The sequence below is a fragment of the Chiloscyllium plagiosum genome, chromosome 27 (genome assembly GCF_004010195.1).
Source record: "Chiloscyllium plagiosum isolate BGI_BamShark_2017 chromosome 27, ASM401019v2, whole genome shotgun sequence".
In the NCBI taxonomy this organism is placed as follows: Eukaryota; Metazoa; Chordata; class Chondrichthyes; order Orectolobiformes; family Hemiscylliidae; genus Chiloscyllium; species Chiloscyllium plagiosum.
Genome location: NC_057736.1, coordinates 26644878 through 26650914, shown reverse-complemented (window position 1 = coordinate 26650914; position 6037 = coordinate 26644878).

Below are 6037 nucleotides of genomic sequence, written 5' to 3'. Positions count from 1 at the left end.
GTTATAGTCCAACAGGTTTAATTGGAAGCACACGAGCTTTCGGAGCGACGCTCCTTCATCAGGTGGTAGTGGAGGGCTCAATCCTAACACACAGAATTTATAGCAAAAATTTACAGGTTTGATGTAACTGAAATTCTACATTGAAAAATTGATTGCCTGTTGAGCCTTTCGTCTGTTATAATAGTGATACTTTCACTTCTTTCATGTGTAAATCACAAAACCTTTTTTCAAAAAAGATGCATTCTCAGATTAGCTGTGAACAATGGTGATAGCAGACAACATGTTGAAGGTGTTGGCCCCCTGTGTTCTCTGTCTATGCCATGATGTTTACATTGATTCTAATCCAAAAAGTGAGATAACGGAGTTTTACATAAATTCATGCAGTTTTTGAGCCCAGAGTTCTACATGAATGCATGCAGTTTTTGAGCAAAGTCTAATTTGCCCTGAAAGTACAAATTCACCCCACAAAATATGTGTGCATGTGGGTCTTTGTGTGTGTGTGTGTCTGTCTGTGTTGGGGGTTGTGAGTGTGAGAAAGTGTATGTGTGTGTAATGAGTGCAGAGTGTCTTAAGTCTGTGAGGGGGTGCATGTGAGAGTGTGGGATGAGAGTGCAATGGTGGTCACCTGTAATGTGACATGAACCAAAGGTCCCAGTTGAGGCCCTCCCTATGGGTACCGAACTTTGCTATCAGCAGGTACCTGCAACACATTATCAATGAGGATGAGCACCTCACCAAGACCTTCCCCACACCTCCTCTACTTGCCTTTAAACAACCGCCAAACCTCAAACAGATCGTTGTTCGTAGCAAGCTGCCCGGCTCTCAGGACAACTCCATACAACCCTGTCACGGTAGGTGCTGCAAGACGTGTCAGATTGTGGACATAGATACCACTATTACGTGTGGGGACACCTCCCACCTTGTACATGACAGGTACTCATGTGACTCAGCCAACGTTGTCAATCTTATACGTTGCAGGCAAGGATGCCTGGAGGCATGGTACATTGGGGAAACCAAGCAAAAGCTACGACCATGGATGAATGGGCACCGCACAACAATCAACAGCCAGGAGGGTTCCCTCCCAGTTGGGGAACACTTCAGTGGTCCAGGACATTCAGCCTCAGACCTTCGGGTGACCATCCTCCAAGATGGACTTCGGGACAGGCAGCATAGGAGAGTGCAGAGGCTGATAGCTAAGTTCGGTACCCATAGGGAGGGCCTTGGGTTCATGTCACACTACAGGTGACCACCATTGCACTGTACACACACACACAGGCACTCCTATACACACATACACATGGACACACATACACACAGATGCGCACACAGACAGCCACCCACACCCTTACAGACACACAATCACACACTCCCACACTCTCACATGCACCCCCTCACAGACTTAAGACACTGCACTCACTACACACACACACACACACACACACTTTCTCACACTCACAACCCTCAACCCAGACAGACAGACACACACAGACGAAGACCCACATGCACACATATATTTTGTGGGGTGAATTTGTACTTGCAGGGTTATATTGTACTGAGGAGAAAGTGAAGGCTGCAGATGCTAGAGATCAGAGATGAAAATGTGTTGCTGGAAAAGCGCAGCAGGTCAGGCAGCATCCAAGGAACAGGAGAATCGACGTTTCGGGCATAAGCCCTTCTTCAGGAATGAGGAAAGTGTGTCCAGCAGGCTAAGAGGGTGGCTAGGATATGGCAGTGGAAGCGGCCCACGACTTGCATGTCCTTAGCAGAGTGGGAGAGGATGTTGAAGTGGTTGACCACAGGGTGGTGGGGTTGCTTGGTGCGTATCCCAGAGATGTTTTCTGAATCGCTCTGCAAGTAGGCGGCCTGTCTCCCCAATATAGAGGAGGCCACACCGGCTGCAGCGGATGCAGTAGATGATGTGGGTGGAGGTGCAGGTGAATCTGTGGCGGATATGGAAGTTTCCCTTGGGGCCTTGGAGAGAAGTGAGGGGGGAGGTGTGGGCGCAAGTGTTGCACCTCCTGCGGTTGCAAGGGAAGGTGCCGGGAGTGGTGGTTGGGTCGGTGGGGGGTGTGGAGCTGACAGGGGAGTCGCGGAGGGAGTGGTCTCTACGGAAAGCTGGTAGGGGAGGGGAGGGAAATATATCCTTGGTGCTGGGGTCTGTTTGGGGGTGGCGGAAGTGACGGCGGATGATGCGCTGTACATGGAGATTTCTGTTTGGAGGTGGCGGAAGTGACGGCGGGTGATGCGCTGTACATGGAGATTGGTGGGGTGGTAGGTGTGGACCAGTGGGGTTCTGTCCTGGTGGGGTTTGGAGGGGCGGGGCTCAAGGGCGGAGGAGCGGGAAGTGGAAGAGATGCGGTGGAGGGCATCGTCGACCACGTCGGGGGGGAAATTGCGGTCCTTGAAGAAGGAGGCCATCTGAGTTGTACTTTGCTCAAAAACTGCATGAATTTATGTAAAACTCCGTTATCTCACTTTTTAGATTAGAATCAATGTAAACATCATGGCATAGACAGAGAACACAGGGGGCCAACACCTTCAACATATTGTCCAGCTATCACCATTGTTAAGCTAACCTGAGAATGCAACTTTTTAAAAAAGGTTTTGTGATTTACACATGAAAGCAGTGAAAGTATCACTGTATTCTAACAGATGAAAGGCTTAACAGACAATCAATTTTTCAATGTATAATTTCAGTTACATCACACTGTAAATTTTTGCTATAAATTCTGTGTGTTAGGATTGAGCCCTTCACTACCACCTGATGAAGGAGTGTCACTCTGAAAGCTAGTGTGCTTCCAATTAAACCTGTTGGACTATAACCTGATGTTGTGTGATTTTTAACTTGTTACACCCCAGTCCAACACCAGCATCTCCAAATCATGACTTCAAGATGATAGCTTGAAATTTAATACAATCTGAACAGATGTGCTTTGATCAGCAGAATACACAAATACCAAAACATCAAGCCATATTTTGTGTGAACCCAAATAAAAACTGACATGGTGTCAGGAATCTCTAAAGTTCGGAGGCTTTGCATCTCGGTGCTTCCCACTGACGCACACAACAAGAAGTTGATGCGACTGACTTACACATCGCTTACATCTTCGTGCCACTTATACAAAACTTAGTCGTTGCCAAAGTTAAAAATCACAAACCACCAGGTTATAGTCCAACAGGTTCATTTGGAAGCACCAGCTTCCTGAGCGCTGCTCCTTCATCAATCACCTGAAGGAGCAGCGCTCCAAAAGCTAGTGCTTCCATATAAACCCATTGGACTATAACCTAGTGTTGTGTAATTTTTAACTTTGTCCACCCCGGTCCAAATCATGGTTACCAAAAGTAATTTATTTCCACGCGAATGGCCTTCTTCTTTGCTGTACCATGCTACAATTCAGGTGAAAAAAAAAAGTATCTTCAACTTTCAGCTGTTCCTTGCTCCATCTGTAGTTCGAGTATCAGCCACACTTGGATTCAGCTCATCCCTCTGCAAGTCACAGCTGCTCAGATGTGATATGCTACAGATCGCTTTCTTTCCATTCCTTGCTTGACCAGGAGTACCTTCCACACTTACCTCCTGACATTGTTGTAAGGATTTGCCAACTTGTTGATCTGCATTATGGCACAGATGATGGTGGCCATAGAAGGTAAAATGACAATACAGCAAGGAGCAAGTATCCTTGACAAAAATGGAAAGAAAACTTTACATAGGCTGTATAGCATGGAAAGAGGCCATTAAGCTCAACTGGTCTACTCCATTCAAGCCTTCTATCTTACCATTTCATTTGTAACCATTTGTTCCATTCTCCCTCAAATCTTTGTTTAGCTTCTTCTTAAATGTATCATCTACATCCATATTCTAATGATACTGTGGGTAAAGACTTTCTCCAAATTCCCTATTGGGTTTCTTGATCATCTCAAATTGATAGTCTCAGTTATACTCTTCCTCATGCTGTGTATACCCATCGTAACAGAACATCTTGTAATTGTAAAGACCTCAAGGAGATATCTCTGCTTTCTATTTTCAGTATGACACCCATCCTGTCAAACCTTTCCTGATGCATATATTCGTGCATTTTAGTATAATCTTAACATTTTTCTGCATCCCCTCCAGACCTTCTACATTCCTTTAATATGGTGACCAGAACTCCATGAAATATTTTAAAAATAGTTTAAGCAAGTTTCAAGACAAGTTGAGCACAACATATCAACTTTTCAATTCAAACTTAGAAATAAAGCCTTGAACTATTTTTGTGGCCTTGCTAACTGGTGGCATAACATTTGTTCACCAATATATTTGTCCTCTGAGGTGTCTATCTTCTGACCTCATTTCGACTTGCAATCTCTGTATCAAGAATAACCGCCTACTCTTCCAAACAAAATGTACTACCTTTTTTTATCAGTGTTAACCTCAATTTGCAAATTAATATACCAAACAAAGAAATAATGTTCTCCAATAATTTGTTGCAGTCCTGTTTGCACTCTCTTACTGTTGCAGTCCTGTTTGCACTCTCCTGAAGAAGGGCTAATGCCTGAAACGTCGATTCTCCTGTTCCCTAGATGCTGCCTGACCTGCTGCGCTTTTCCAGCAACACATTTCCATCTCTGCACTCTCTTACTGCCTTACAAACGTCAATAAGGTTGGTCAAGCAAAATTTTCCCCTTTTGAAATCCATGTGTACTGTTCATCATTACATTTCTCATTTCTAAATATTCTTCTATTCTCTCTTTCAGCAAGGATTCCATTTTTTTCCTAGTGTTGTTGTAATTTCATAGCTCCACTTTGCCTCTAGACTTCTCTCCTAATCACTTTGTATTCCATTCTACTGCCATACTCTTCTCTACTGCATATGTAATATTTCTTTCCCAACTCACAACGGTTCCCTTACATTTATTTGTTCTCTCTTTGTGTAATGTAAAATCCCTGTGTTTACTGCAGAGGGTACACTCATATTATGTACAGTCACAGGGCCTCTGTGATGTCACTACCAGTCAAGCTGCAAGTAGTCCTGCTCTTTCAGGCAGGAAGCTATGTATAATAATAAATGATGCAAAGATATTTTAACAAGTTCAGCACCAGCAAAACAGTTTTTGCAAATATTTCAAAATCATTTCAGATTCTGGTGTCATGATTTGGTTGCTGCCAAAATTTAGCTGCCCTGCTGACTAATGCAGAAATTGTTGTCAAAAGTCAGCAGGTCTGGCAGCATCTGTGGAGAGAAAGCAGAGTTAACCCTTCAAGTCCAATGACAAAAACCAACTTTGCTTTCTCTCTGCTGTCAGATCTCCAGCATCCACAGTTCTTTTTTTTATTTGACTGTTCACTATTTCCCTGGCCTTCTGGCTGCCATCTCTCCAACTCCTTCTTGCTCACCACAAGTTCCCTTGCTGTTTACTGTTCCTTGTGAATGAGGACACCAAAATAGAGCAGTGTGTTCATGACAAAGTTATTGAACTCACTGTTCAGCCTTAAGGCCATAAAGTGCCTAAGCAGGAAATGTTGTGCTGTTCTTCCAGATTGAACTGAATTTTGCTGGAACACAGCAGCAGGCCTACAATGACAATGTTGGCACAGGTGCAAGATGCTTTATTGAAATGGCAAGTATCTGGCAAGAATTAGACATCATGTAAGAGTAAAGCCTTGCCATTTTGATAAATCGTCTTGCTCCCATGTCAACATTTTTGTCCTGAACCTGCTGCAGCTTTTCAGTGAAGCTCAAGGCATGCTGAAGAATCGTACCTCATTTTCTGCTTAGGTATTTTACAACCTTCAAGACTAAAGATAGAGTTCAATAACTTTAAACTGTGAACACAGTTCTCCATTTTGATTAATCTCCAGATGTGTGTCATGTTGGCTTTGCTCATCAGAGCTGACCTATTTTCTTCTATTCAAACTGACCAACATCTCAATTAATTCAAAGTTTGTGAGAAGATTTGTAGCTCGGGTGCTCGTTGCTGTGGTTCTGTTCGCCGAGCTGGGAGTTTTTGTTGCAAACGTTTTGTCCCCCGTCTAGGGGGCATCCTCAGTGCTTGGCAG